The 15,413-nt window shown below is 42.2% G+C and overlaps 1 long non-coding RNA gene across 2 annotated transcripts in view; it reads right to left on the reverse strand.

Moving 5' to 3' along the window:
• Window positions 1–1,741: 1,741 nt before the first annotated feature.
• Window positions 1,742–15,413, reverse strand: part of LOC128340548 (uncharacterized) — a 131,220-nt gene continuing 117,548 nt past the window's right edge. For both annotated transcript variants that reach the window (XR_008313785.1, XR_008313786.1), the window contains one exon: window positions 1,742–2,546. This is a non-coding gene — a long non-coding RNA (uncharacterized LOC128340548). The remainder of the gene's footprint in view (window positions 2,547–15,413) is intronic.

The raw sequence follows: 15,413 nt of genomic DNA on the forward strand, positions 1-15,413 counted from the left end.
GTGGGGTACTGGGTTTTGTTGTTTCTGAGGTGTTCATTGTAGATTCTTTGGAGGCATATGAGATTTTCAGTGAAAAACAAGAATCCACTCTCATATGCTACCAGAAAATCTACACTCAGAACACCACAGACTCAACAGAACCCAGCACCCCATGGGTTAGCAATCCTTCCCCTGGCCAATGTGGGGTCAGTAAAGAGTGGCAAGAAGCAAAAGAGCCAATGCGGAACAAGGAGGGAATTGTCAGCAGGTCAGCCCATGATTTAGGTCATCGATCAGAAGGCTGGAAAATTCAAAGAGATGTCCAACACAAAATGGAGACTGACTCAGAGATCACCACAAAATGGAGGTCCGAAACAAAAAAACGTTTTGTAGCCAAAACAGGGACGTTTTGTTTTGTATACAAAACTTTTGGATCTGGAAAATGGGTGTTTTGTCTACAAAACACCCGAAACAGGCTGTTTTGGGTACAAAACTTTTTGTATCCGAAACGTTTCGCACATCCCTAATATGTTCTCCTTTTTCATCTCCAAATAGTCCATCTGTTAGGAAGCAAAACATCTAATTAGACTGAAGACATAAGAACAGCCCTGCTGGATCAGGCCCAAGGCCGATCCAGTCCAGCTCCCTGTTTCACACAGTGGCCCACCAGATGCCTCTGAGAAGCCCACAGGCAAGAGGTGAGGACATGCCTTCTCTCTTGCTGTTGCTCCCCTGTGTGTGCAGGAACTTTCCACATACATGAGGGCAGGGACTATGACTGCTGTCACTATGATCTAAGTATAAATAATGGATAGGGATGTGCAGAACCAGTTCAATCATGAACCAGACCATCATGAACAAGGCCGGTTCAAGCAGTTTGACTGCAAACCATTTCAAACCAGTTAGAGCTGGTTCTTCAAATTGACCAGCCCAGCTGCTAGGTTTGACCAAACCAGTTTGCATACCTATTCTTTGGTCCAAATTTGGTCCAAATGTGGACCGAACCATGCCAAATGGTCCGTGCACACCCCTAATAAGGGATGGCCAACTTCTGTATTCTTAAGGATCACTTTATATTCCAGGCAGTGGTCCGAGAGCTACAAGTGTGTTTTGTCACCTGAATTAAGTTCTTCATGGGCAGGCAAGCTCTGTAAAGAAAACAGACATCCTCTTGCAGTAATAAAAGCACAATGTTGTATTAAAGCAGCATTTGTTTTTAGAACAAATGGACAATGAAGCAAATGTGTCCATTCAGTTTGTTTTCCATATACTCCAAAATGAATTATTTTATTTATTATTAAAAATATTGTGAAATATTTACATAGTAAGGATTTACAAATTCTGATCAGACTATTCAGAGGACATTTCCCACCTATGCTAAGCCCATTGGAAAAATTCACCAAATAGCCAGCCCTTGAATCAAATTAAAATATCCATCTGTTAGGCACAACATTATTCTACTAATGTTTAGACTTATTTTGATCTAAAGCATTCTCTGTAGTGTTTTGAGTTCTAAGTAAGGGCTTGATCTCACCCTCTGTACTCTAGAGGGACTGTGATGTAGCCATGAGGTCCCCAGTATGACAAGTAGCAAAACAGCATTCAGGGGATGATTAATGATCACTGTTAAAATAGATTCCCTTTGACTGTACTCATACTCCATTTTGGTTTGCTGTTTGTGAATATTTTTCAGACATGCTTAATTGGCAGAATTTGAAATAGTGGCCAGAAGCAGATCACTTCAAATGACTGTTGTGGAACAGTTAACAAATGCGTTTTTTAAAAAAACCCAAAAACCCAACCCCATACCCATTAGAATTTGCAAAATCTAAGTCCATGCATAGCTAATTAAAGAGACAGGGCACCAGTATAACATGCATGTGCACGTGTGTATGCATGCACACACACATCACTGCACATTCATGGGCATGTGTAGTTGGAATTAAAACTCCCATGGATTTCAATGGAACTTCATTCCAAATCTGGTGTGCACAAGATATGCCCACCCCACCCCCAAACACTTATAAAGGCTATTCTAAAATAGTTGCTACAAAATGTAAAGAGTATGTGACTTTATTATATCGAGTATGGGATCGGATATATTTCTGATTCACATGCTTGAATTATTTGTGTGCTAGATGTCTTATTTGTAGTTTTCATTGGTGAGAAATAGTAGATATTCCAGGGACATATTGAGAGAAGAAAAACCCTCATGACAGGAAAAGTTTTTGTTGACATCTGAAGTATTTTCTTCATCAAGCTGGAATGTCACAATCGTTATCAAAGAACTGGTGACTTCTCCTCTCTAACCTGTCTGGTGCATGCATGGCCTTGGAGGTCAAGTGAGGGCTCATGCTGATTTCCGGAGGAATGCAAAGATGCAAACCATCCAGGGGGATTATATACATTCCTTTTTGTCCAAGAATGAAACTGGTTCTCTTCTATCATCAGAAATCTTGCCAGTTGCACCTCTGGTGTCAGCATTCATAAACTGTCAGTGCTTTTTAACTTTTCACAGGTGAAGCATTGCAATGCATGGATCTTTGTGTAGTTCTTCCTGCTTTGCCCTGTGATGAATATCAAGAGCTCATTCAGTTGCTGAATTCTTCCAAGAGATAATACTATTGGGTATTGTAGATGCCTACATTTAAACATAAATATGCTGGGGAACTGGGAGATTTCTCAAATTCTCCACAATTAAGTTGAAGAAAAATCTCCTTACCTCATAGCTATCAGCTTGTTCTGGTGGGGGGAGGCTATTTCACAAATATTCCCGATAGCCACATTTGCAATTATTCTTTCTGTTAGGAGGGGAAGTTGATGGGAGCTGCCTAAAGTGTAAAAGCACTAATGGTAAAGGTTTCTCCTGGCTGAAGGAAATTTCACTGGGGACCCACCTGAGCACAAATGGCATGAAAACAAATAAACAAACTAGTCAGTTGCCACTAGTGACATTCATGGGAGCTGCCTAAAGCTGATTATGCCCATAGCACATAGGCGTCGATAGTGTAATTTAACAATGTTAACACATGTTATTTGAATGCCCATCTGTTTGACTTCAGTACAAAGAATACAGATTCATTAATATAGTACTGGAAAACCACTGATATCTCTCTAAGAACGTTTCCCAAGACTTATTTCAGACCCCCCCCACTTTCCCCTTTCCCCCACTAACTCTATCTTTAAAAACCTTCTGTATTTATTTTAGAAAACAACAACAATAAATTGGATCTGCATCTAGCAAACAAAATGTTACTTATTTGAAGTCATGGAATGGCGGCTGACCGTTCGTATGCATGGGCTGCTAGACATGTTGCTTAGAAACACTATGTTATCAAAGGGAACCCAACATCAGGTTGGAGAAGTTCCCAGACAGCCGGTTTGTGATGATAATTTGCAATGGAAAATTCCAATGTCTATTCCAAGTACTTCTTTCTTTTCTAGATCTTCTTGCTTCTACTTCTTCTCTTTCTGTTCCCTTCTTATTTTACCTCACAGTTCTGCTCACTATTCTTGCTGCCCCTTGTCCTCTTAAGGGGAAGAAGTTTTCATAGCAGGTTAGCCTTTTAAAGTGTTTTCCAGTTCTTATTTCATTCATCTTTTAAAGCAGTACAGTATATTGAATAATAATGTGTAATTTATAGTCAAGGAAATTGAGGCAGAGAAAACAATGGCTGCTTGTGTGTTGATGACTTTGTGGACTTCTAATTAAGAGGGTGACTAGTGATAGGCTAACCTATCACTAATAGGGTGATAGGTGTGATGAGCAGGTATCATACTTCCCACACTTCTATGAAGACAAATGCTATAACAGTGGGCAGTGTGGGGCTGGGGCTTCAAAGCATGCTCTTGAAACACTGTACTTGTATACAGCATCCACAGTTTTTTTTTTTTAAATCAACAATTTTTATTTCAAGGCATTAAGGGATTTATAACTTGGTCATTTCCCCCACTCAGTAACCCCTCCTCCTCTCTCTCTGCCTGCCCCAAACCCATCTTCTCTCCCCTTAACACCTGTGGAAGAAGTGAGAAAAAGAGGGAGAAATAGAGAGAAAGATGGAGAAGGAAGACAGAAAGTGAAGGAAAGAGAGGAAGGAGGGAGAAACCACAGCTTTGTAGGGATATGGATAAGTTAACAATAGTTCTTATTGACTGTACAGCTTAAGGAAGTTAACGCAAGCTTCTGACTATTGAGCTGATTTGTTCGCTTTGAAAAAGGCCAATTATTTCTAGTAATGCTAATTCAAGCAGATGACGAACCCAGTCTTGAAGAGGGCTAAAGTCCCAGCACTTTTCTTAGTGTTCAAGGCCTACTGCTTCAAGCTTGTTTCTGATAGCATGTGAGGTGAATGCTAGAATTTGAATAGTAGTAGTTCTGTCTTTTCATGCTTGTGTTTTATTGTTTCAGCGTCATGTACCTGTGTCTTGGACTTATTTAAAACTATTGTTTTATCATGATGGTTTATTCATCAAATAGTTCACAAGTGTAATTACTATTATGCATGGTGGCTTTGTCTTTGTTCATAGCTTAAATGATAGTGATACTACATGATAAATTATTTATATCTTTTTTCTATCTGCTAACATGAAGAGGTAAAAATGAAGACACTCTTATGGTGAAAGTCAGTAGGATTGGGCAAACTCTACAATTATTGTTTTATATGTATGTATTTTAAATCTGTTACCCCCCCCCCGCCCAATACTTTTTAAATGACTACATCCAAATACAATAGACTATATAAATAGAAAACATTTCCAAACCAATAAGACATATGCTAATAAAAGCTATTAGTAATCCCTAACATTGATGTTTAGGCCCAATATGTCTCTGGTGATGGCTATTCTGATTATTGTGTGGCATGATATCCTGGTGTATATATTCTTATCCCAGAAACTAAACTGAGGTATATGCTAGAGAAATGGAAGGAATTCACATAATGCTGGTGTGTGGTTTACAGAAGTTATACCTGAAGCTACAATACAGAGAGCATTGAGAACAGGGCAGTAGCTCAGTGATAGAACACCGGCTGTCTATGTAAAAGATCCCAGGTTCAAGCCTTGGCATCTCCAACTAGGGCTGGGAAAGACCCCTGTCTGAAACCCTGGGAAATTGCTACCAGCCAGCAGTGCAGATAATACTGGCCCAGATAGACTGGCTCATTTTAGACTGGCTCATGTGATAGGTCTGACTCACTTTAAGGCAGCTGTCTGTGTTTAGGGAGGAGGGATTCTCTAATTAACCTTCCCACCCTTTCACACTAAATTATAGGCACGGGCATTGCCTCAGAGTTGGGGGAGGAAGGAAATATAGTCATTCCACTCCTTTGCCTATCAGCGGGAACAAAGATCTGAGCTCCTCTCCGGGAGTCCACCAGACCAACAAACCCCATCCCTGCTGATCGTCTGATCTTTGGCAGTCCCTACCTTAAATAAAGCCCTACATAAGGACACTCCTCCCCACTTCCAGCTTGCTCCTTCTTCCCTGGCCAGGCAAGTGAATTGGCCACCCAATCCCTGGCCTCCCAAGGGGCCTTTTTCTCCAATTCCACCTCCTTCACTAGCATTTCTGCACAACGCTGCAACTGTGGAGCTGATATCATCACTATTCCAGCTCCACCATTCTGCTGCCTCTTGGGCTGCACCCGCCTATTCCCCAGCAGCTGTTGCATGCCTCTCTGAGCTCTTCCTGACTTCTAAAAGGTAATACTGGGGTTGTCCTGGCGACTGGAGCCCTCTGCTTCTCTCGGCACACTGCCATTTGACTGGGTAAACAACCCTGTCTCATGGAGGAGGGTAGGGAATCCCGACAGCAGCTTCATACATAATCTTATATACAAAGTGTGAGACCTTGACCACTCTCACGCTACATGCACGAATACGACAAAGAATACAATGAATATTTATATGCTGCTTTTCAACAAAAGTTCCCAAAGTGGTTTACATAGATATAAATAAATAAAATAGCTCCCTGACCCCAAAGAGCTCACAATCTAAAAAAGAAACATGACACCAGCAACAACAACTGGAGGGATGCTGTGCCGGGGATGGATAGGGCCAGTTGCTCTCCCCATACTAAATAACACAATGTTCTAGTAAGAACTAATCTGCCTACTTTCCTTTCACTACCCCTACAACTGGACTGAATTTGGTGCAAATCAAGGTCCACAAGTTACAACTCTTGTACCTCAAATGTTTGCATGTCCACCATCTTGCATCGGGAAGGATGACATCATTATAAACTACACCACTGAGATGTCCCTGTGTGTCACTCACTACGACTGTACCAAATTTGGTTCAAATCGGTTAGTCCATGAGTTTGCGCATCGTGGATTGGGGTGGATGACATCATCACAAACTACACCATTGAGGTGTCCCTGTTTGTCACTAACTACAACTGTATCTAATTTGGTTCAAAGAGGTTAGGCGGGTCACAAGTGAGCCCACTTGCACCTCAAATGTTTATGCATCCACCCTCTTGAATTGGTGTGGATGTCATAATCACAAACTACGACATTGAGGTGTCACTATGTATCCCTACAACTGTACCCGATTTGGTTCATATTGGTCCATGCATTGCGAAGTTGATGGGGGACCCACACACGGACATAAGGACACACAAAATGCCGGGTGATCTCATAAGCCTACTGAAAGTAGGCTAAAAGAATCACCACTTTTAAAAGGTGCCTCTTTGCTCAGTTAGCAGGGGATTTATAATGTCTGAATGTGAGAGACATGTGAGATAGGCATGAAACTGGAAAAAAATCCATATGTGTTTCCTGATAAATTTTTTTATTATTGTTATTATTTTATTTTTACATTTTATATCCCGCTCTTCCTATCAAATATTCTGGTTCATTAGGAGACTTACATTTGATGACTAATGCACTAGTTTATCTGTAAATCAACTCTCACTCATTTCTTATTGACCACCACCTGCCCTTTTTAAACCCAGCTGTTTATTATACCCAAGCCAATTTATGTAAATGGCTTAAGTCCACATATGTTTAAACTGCATATATTTGTTTAAATCTGCTTATGCTAACATACATAAATGAGCAATGAATGATTCCTCTGCCCCAAAGTGAAACAACGGTTAGTGTTGGGTGTAAGCGAGGTGCCCATCTCAGCCTGGAATGAGTCTAAATGTGCTTTGTGGGAATACTCTGTGAAAATCTTGGGGTCCCCCCCCCACATGCTTGATAGTTCTGCATAGCTTAGAAATAACAAGCCTATGGAAGCTTCTTTGCCATTTCCATTTTCTCACCTGCCAGTTTCGCCTTCTCCATTGTCCTACACTTTCTAAAAAATAAACAGGTTGTGAAGGGGTGGGATATGAAATCAAGTAGCTGTAGTTTTCTATTATTTTTTTAAATCCTTTTGAATGAAGTCTTTGCTGCATGCTCAGAAGCATGGGCAGAACTACAATCAGGCAAGGGGAGACAGTTGTCTGGGGCCCCACTGCCTGGAAGGCCGCTCAGAGACATGTCACATGACTCCCCATTGCCCGCCCAGCCACCCACCCAACCCCAAGGCCCCTCACTCAGCCAGTCCCCATTGCCCTGTTCACCCTCTCTCCTGCTTGCCCTCCTGGTCAGCAATCTAAGCAGCCTGCAAGCTGATAGAGCTCCTTCTCTCCCAGTCCCCACCTCTCAGCTGATTGGTGGGTGGGCGGGGCTTCCAGAGAGGCCTCCATGCAGGCCTCCTTGAAGCCTGAACTGGAGTGTAGGCCAGCAGGCAGCAAAGAAGCAGGCAGGCAGAGTGGCCAGTGCTGGCTGCCCTTACCCACCACAACTCTCTGAAGGCCCTCTGCGCCAGCCAACTCAGCCTTTGCCGGTAATGGAGGTAAAATGTGAATTCCATTTTGTGGTTATTCCACCCCGCCCCCCAATATATATATAGAGAGAGATCTGCTTGCTTGCTGTAGGGCTTTGAAGAATATTTAATTTGAAACAGATTGGAAAATTTGCTGGCTTAAAAAGTTCTATAAGTGGCTTGTTTCATGGCAGAAAATTACAAAAACTTCTGGAACAAACAATATCTTATTCATTCATTCATTCATAAATGCACTTATGTTCAAGTTGTTTTGCAACCCAGAAGGTCTGAGTGAGAACTGTGAAGCATGTCTTGTGCTTTTATTTTATTTTATTTTATTTTTCTTTAGAAGTGCCAAGCTGGTTGTACATGTCCAAAAACCTCACTCACACTACTTACATTGTATGTCATCAGTCAGTATGATTCTGTAATGATATGAAATGTTAAGGAGGCCCTGGACATGCTGATTTGCCCCCCAGCCCCGCACCCTACTAGGGATGATCCTGCTTCTGAGCAGCTGCAGAGAGTGGTTTTTATCTCAGTACAGTGAGAGACCACAACCAGCCCTACTTCCACATTCAGGAGCAGAGAGAATGACTTTTAGGACAGAGGGAGTAACTTCAGGAGACATCTCTGGCATGTCTCCTCTATCTTAAAATTTTACCACGAAGAAGCAGATTCCTCATTCCCCCCCCCCTTTTTCTCCTGAGGAATGGTGCTAATTCTTGCTCTTTTCTCTGTTTCTCCCCACCTATCTTCCTTGCTTCAGTGGGACTTACTGGTCTCCTGTAGGGAGCAAAATATGCTGGGAGCACAATTTAGTTTAGTTTGCTTTACATCCCTGAACATGTGCAATCCTATATGCACTTACCAGGGAAGGATCTCAGACAGTTGAATGCAATGGAGTTTATTTTTAAGTAGACATGCTTTCCTTGCTAGTAAGTCCTTTAGGTTTCAATGCAATGTTCTTCCAGCTAAATGTGGATAGATTTGCTTCCTGAGTCTGCAATTCTCTACACACTTACCTGGGACTTTTACACACAGCAGGCTTTACTGCAAGTTTACTGGGAGGCTTTACTATGAAACTGAAGTTGTCCCAAAGAACCAACACAAAATAGTGGTGTTGTTTTTTACTCTGAATGTAGGCAGAGGCTACAGTCTAACGAGCAGTGAAAAACCTGAATTGCGTGTGAACTGCTCCCCAATAACTCACAGGGACTTCAGGGTAAATCTGGCCAACATGTGAATGCAGCACCTCCATTCCAGAGGAGATGTGTGTTAAAGGGCTTTAAAAGCCTCCTGTGAAAAACCTCCTGGAATCAAACTTGACTGAATTTGTTCAGAATTATGAGAAAACATACACAGGCTCACACTGCATGGTTGAAAGTCTCCTTTGCTAATCTGCAGCGAGGGGCCCATTTTAATAATTAGTGTTTCTAGTGTGTTCTAGGCATTACGTAGCACAAATATATAGTATTCAATGTATATCACTATATATTGTGAAGTGTGCATGTGTGTATTCAGTGAAATGTATTTCCAGGCAGCATACTTATTTTGAAATATCAGACAAATCCTTGGGGGCCTGGGTGTGCAGAGGCTCTGGATGTTGGGGGGGGGGGGGGCATTTTAAAATCTCATCTCTGGGTCCAATCCAACCTTGCTACGCCCCTACTCAGAAGCATTCACTGCAGACAGACAGGAACTTAGGGAGAACCCTTGGCTGTGCAAGTCCTATCTCCTGCTGTTTTCCATTCCTCCTTGCAATTTGATAAATGTGGGGGAAAGGGACATGAAAAGATAACACTGAGGTATAATGAGTCGAGCTGATGTTCGACTGGCGTTGGGGTTGGGCTCAGTTCATAATAATCCTAGTTCACTTCTCTCTCAGTCTAACGTACTTCACAGGGTTGTTGTGAGAAGAAATTCAAGTACATAGTACACCGCTCTGGGCTCCTTGGAGGAAGAGAGGGATACAAAATGTAAAGATAAAATAAAATAAAATATTCCATGGCAAGGTAAACATGAACATTACTTTTTTAGTCTCTGCTATATAACACAGCCACAAAATGGCTGGGTTCTGTTAAAATATTTATCTTGTGGGTATCCTTATTTTTCTTTCCAAATACTGTTTAAGTGTATACTGTAATATTAATCCAGAAGAACCTTGTTAATCGCGGTTCCAGCACCCATGGTTTCACATATCCATGGCCGGGTAATGGACACCCGACTTTGGTATATGAGTGTGGGAGGGGAACAGCAGAAAAAGGGTTAAACCCGTATATCGGTGCATCAGGTGTGGCTGGAAATGACCTCAGAGGTAATTTCTGGCTGCCATTTGAATTTGGGAGCCATTTTATGGCTCATTTAAACAAAAAAATGGGGAAACCCACGATTTTCGGCTGATTTTTCACTCGGGGGGGGGGGTATCGTTAGACTCCTTAAGGGCAGTGGAGCATGGTAGGGCACTTTATTTGGCCCATTTTGTAATTTGTGGGAAGGTTATTTGGGAGCAATTTTGGGTGGTGTGAAAACCTAACCCCCAGCTTTACATTTAATGCCCCATTATTTGCAGATCCGCTATCCGTGCCCTCCTCCCCCCCATGGAACAGAACCCCCATGAATTACAGGGTTCTCCTGTAACTGTGCATGCTCAGAACAAAAACTCCATTACTACTGAATTCAGTTCCTAAGTTTATTACACAGTTTCATAGGCACAAAAGGTGGGGATTGAGAGCTTCACAGCCAGTTTTATCTTAGATGGGAGATAAACAGGACTGTGCTGTTGCCAAAACATCAAGCCTTGCTGTGTGGTCAAAATAAGACAGAACTGTATTAAAAACATCAGTACCTGAACCAGTAAAGGGGCAAGCTTGTAGACATTTGTTGTTATGTGAGTCAACCTGTCAGAACTTACCAGCTACCAGAACTGGAAACAGATGAGATTTCCTTATCAGAGAACCTCAGCATGGATCTGAAAGAGCTGGATACTCTGATGGAACCATACCCCACCCAGGCAACCTGCAGAGTTGGGGGACCCATTATGCATCACCCCAACCCTGCTCCCCCTGCCATGATCACACTAGGACCTCAAGTTGACAGGGAGCCAAAACAGAAGGTTGGAGCTGAAAGTGCAACACGAAGTATCCTATTCCATAGCCTAACCAGAGGAAGTAATCCTGTCTATAAGTACAGTCAGGATCAGTTATCTCCAATATACCAAGAAGGTGGGGCAATGAGTTGCCTACATAAAAGCCTCAGATGCAGCCTAAGAGTTGCTGATGCAACAGCTCCATGGACCACTGTGGATGTATGTCATAGGTCCATATTAGCTGGTGCTTGTGACCAAGTAAATAATGACAAAGTAAGACTAATCAGGAGTAAGCCACCTAATGGTGCAGTGGGAAATGACTTGACTAGCAAGTCAGAGGTTGCCAGTTCAAATCCCTGCTGGTATGTTTCCCATACTATGGGAATATTTTCGACATAAAAGCCTCAGATGCTGCCTGCTAATGCAACAGTTCATGGGAAACTATGGGAACAGCTCATGGGAAAACTATGGGAAACACCTATATCAGGCAGCAATGATATGGGAAGATGCTGGAAGGCGGGACACTGCGCGGGAAGAGGCAATGGTCAACCCCTCCTGTATTTGATCAAAGACAAACACAGGGCTCTGTGGTTGCCAGGAGTCGACACTGACTCGATGGCACACTTTACTTTTAAGATTTATTGGTAATGTTGGATGAAGCCATGCCTGCCTGCTTCACCACCATGAGAAAATGGTTTTTGATGACAATTTAGATTGCCTATTTGCATGAATAGCACCTCTGCCATCTATAACAGAAAAGGGGCTTGGTGTTAGAATGTGAATAGCACAGAGGGTCAGGTAAAATGCTGATTTTTGTAACTAATAAACACATTTGTTTACTGGGTACTGGAGAATGAGAGTGAGCATTGAGAGGTCCTGGGCTTGAAGAGGCATTGTCAGATAATGACGGCCTCCTCTGCTTTGATCCTGGACATGGATATGTAGTGGGATGCAAGCAGAAGGGGGAAAATGGAAAATATTATACCTAGCAGATCCCTGGATCACTGCCCTATCTGTAAATAGCCATCCACAGCTGCTGCAGATTGGTTTATCCTCTGATGAATGGGATTGCTGTTGTCTGTTATGTCAGAGAGTTATTAATTTGTTTATTTTTTAAAAAATAAAATAAAGGTTTTTCTCATTGTAACCCTTTGTAGCAAACACAACTGGGAAACCAACAGTGAATAATATAATAGAGAGTAGGTCTGTGCCTTTGGTGGTGCTGAAGCTGAGTAATCTGCGTCTACGCTCAAGTACTGTGAAAAGGCAGCAGCTTGCAGCATGGTGGTCTCTGTGCAGTATTGCACACTCCTTGTGCGAGGGGATGCTCCACTGTGGGAAGATGAGCCCTGTATTGTCTTGGTGACAGCTGGGATGGGACATGGCAGGAAGCATGTGTGGGGAGCACTGTGAAGGGGTAGTTGCTCCTAGAGCTTTCCTCTTAGAGCTCTATGGAGAAAGGGCTTGGAAGGACTGCACTGGAAACATGAAGTGGTGCCTGTTGATGGCCACGGTGTGAATGGCTGCCTCTGCGTGGTACACCTTGCAAGAAGGTGCAAGTTATTTGGCTTCAGCACCTCCGAAGCACAGGCCCAATAGAGACAATATCTGAGGCAATATTGAGGTGATGGGGTGGGTTAGAACTACACCTGCGATTCGTGGATATACAGTCCCTAAAACCGAAGGTTCTGCCCCTATGCAGGGAGATGGCATATCATCTAGAGAAGTCTCCATAAATGTTCTGCTCCACTCCCATTTATATAACATCCCCTAATGCTTATCCAGCCTAGACTAGTACAACTCTTCAATTAAGTGTGAAATGCTTTCCAGATTATTTATTTATTTGCACATTTATATCCCACTCTTCCTCCTCTCTGATTGTACTAGTTCCCAGCCTCCATTCTGCCATCCTCATTGTTTAAGTTGCTACCTCTCATGAATTCACATCCCAACCCGTCTAAGTGCATTTGAAATAAGTGTAACAATTATGGAATCCACCAGAAATAGTACAAGGGAAAAGGAAACTGATTGTATCCTGCATGTCTAATGTCAGACATGCCATAGCCCTCGGACATTTTTTAAAAATCATAATTTAGATTGTGAACCCTTTGGGAACAGGGAACCATCTTTTTCTGTGTCTGTGAATCTATCACATTCACTTGAGTAATCCAAACAGGGAGTTTCTGGGGAAGGCTATGGGTGTGGAATAGAGAGCAGCAGGCAATGTACTCTCTTGTCTCCATCAGCTCTGATTTTACGAAGTGGTTCATCTGGCCTGAAGCTAATCCTCCAGCTTTCCTGCAATGGAGCCCTCCTCTTAATAGATTTGGGGGACTGCCCTGCACCATTACCTTCTGACACTGAGAATGATGGCCTATAGCATCCAGCCTTGGAGAGGTTGTTCCTGTTGCCAAAGTCTGCCGCTGAAGCCTGGTGTCCAGCTCTACCTGCCTGACTATTCCTCTGCTATGCCTTATTAGTTTTAGCACTATTCCAATAGCAGTTAGGCAGTATGCCTCTTTCAATTGCCTGTAAAAGAGGAACCCTTTTTCCCCTGTCTGCCTGAAAATTTGCAGGTCTGACTTTTTGGAGGAGGAGGAGGAGACCCGAACATTTCAGGAAGAGCAGTTGGTTCTCCCTCTCTGAAAGCAATGTGAAATAAAAAAAAAATTCGAGTAACAAAAACAAATCTGATTGTAATTTATGAATAACTAAACAAATGAAGTATTTAAAAATAAAAATTACTAGAATAATTATTTCTCCCCTGCATTATCCTAAAATCCAGTTTAGGTCAGGTGGGGCCCTCTGCCAGGAGGAGTGGGGGCATGCAAACTACCCAGGTGGGTAGAGGAAGGCACCGTTTGTGTCAGGAAGATCTTACCTCTCCTTTGAACCTAGGTGGCCAGATTTGGCTTTAAAAAAGCCAAATTCTGGCTTACGGCCCATTTGACCCACGAGTATACCCCTTAGGTTCTGGCAACTCTGCCTTGAACTTTTTGGCTTTCGTTTTGGTGCCCCTCAATGGAGGCTTGTCCCATAGCTGGAGAACCATAGTGATTTAGTAAATGTACATAGGATTCGTGTAATAGTCCTTTGAGGGAAAATTATGCATGAAGTTAGTGCTGGAAAATGGAGCAAAATCAACAGGAGGAAAAGATACCATTTGAAATGTAAACTGAAAAAAAGTAAGTAAATTGTTGCTGATCTGTTTCTATTTATATATATATATATATATATATATATATATATATATATATATATATATATCCTCAAACTTGATTAATTCTTGGCCTGAATGTTCTCTTACCTCCAGCAGTTAGATGTCACTATTATGGCAATTATTTTGTAAAAGCCAATAAACACTATCTGGAGTTAATATTTGCTCCTGAGGAAAGTTTGCCAAGAGCTTAGAAGATGTTTACAGAAGAGTTTGCCCATTACGTTTGTGTACAATGCTGGAAATTCCAAAATCCTTTGACCATCGTTAATCACAAAAATGCAATGTAAAAACAGTTGTACCTAATAAAAGGGTAATCTGATTCAAAAATAGTCAAACCCTTAGGAATTTAACACAATAGGCTAAACATTGCCCATTGCAAATGAGTTCCAGCAATGCTGCTTACAATGTAAGTTTGAATAGCCTTCTGCTCTTTTAAAATGGAGACCATATATGTGTGTAAATAAATCAATAAAATATATGTTGTGAGACATGATCAGCTTTCCATTTTGATAAGCTTTTGTTACTTTACATGCTGGATCCAGTTAATTTATGTCAGGTCTCAGCTTTTGTTTAAAGATCAGGTTGGATTGAACAGTCTGTTAAGTTCTTAAATGTAGCCTGTTGGCCACACAAGTCATTCACTCCGCATTGCACCAGATGCATTGTTCTCAGTGGCAGTGACTGACTTGGGCAGACTTTAGCTAACAGTGTACAATATGTAAGCACTGTTAGAGGCACACCCTTAAGAAGAAAAAGACTGCTCTGATAAAGAGAGGAGAGAATATCCTACTATATTCACACATATGTAGTGCTGAAGGATGCTCCAGTAGTTGCCAATAGTAAATTTATTTTAGGTTCCAGTCCTGAAGGGAGTGGTGAAAGTGAAGGGATGGTGAAAGTGGGAAGATTATTTACGCAGAACTCCCACAAGCAGCCAATCAGGAGAGAGGGGGGAATGATGCTCCAACATTCCCTGACTCAAGGCCTAGAGAACCAATTAGAAACAACAGGCTCTGTGGTGCAACAGTGTCCCTTCATTCTAATGCCAGGAAGTCAATCAGGAAGAAGGGACAAGCCATCCCATTGCTTCTCATCCCCAGTGCCAGCCATTATTGGGCTGATCTTTGGGGTTGTTCTGATCATGGCACAGCAAAGTAATTGTGGAGGGGGTCAGAGAAGATCGGCAGCTGCTGAAATAGCATTTTAATATCAGCATTTTAATATCGGAAAGATGTTGTGTTCTCTTTCAGGCTAGCTTTCACCTCTGCAGAGCAGCCAGTCCTGTGTTGGCAGAACCTAAGGGGTATACTCATG

The sequence above is a fragment of the Hemicordylus capensis genome, chromosome 1, assembly GCF_027244095.1.
Source record: "Hemicordylus capensis ecotype Gifberg chromosome 1, rHemCap1.1.pri, whole genome shotgun sequence".
Lineage (NCBI taxonomy): Eukaryota > Metazoa > Chordata > Lepidosauria > Squamata > Cordylidae > Hemicordylus > Hemicordylus capensis.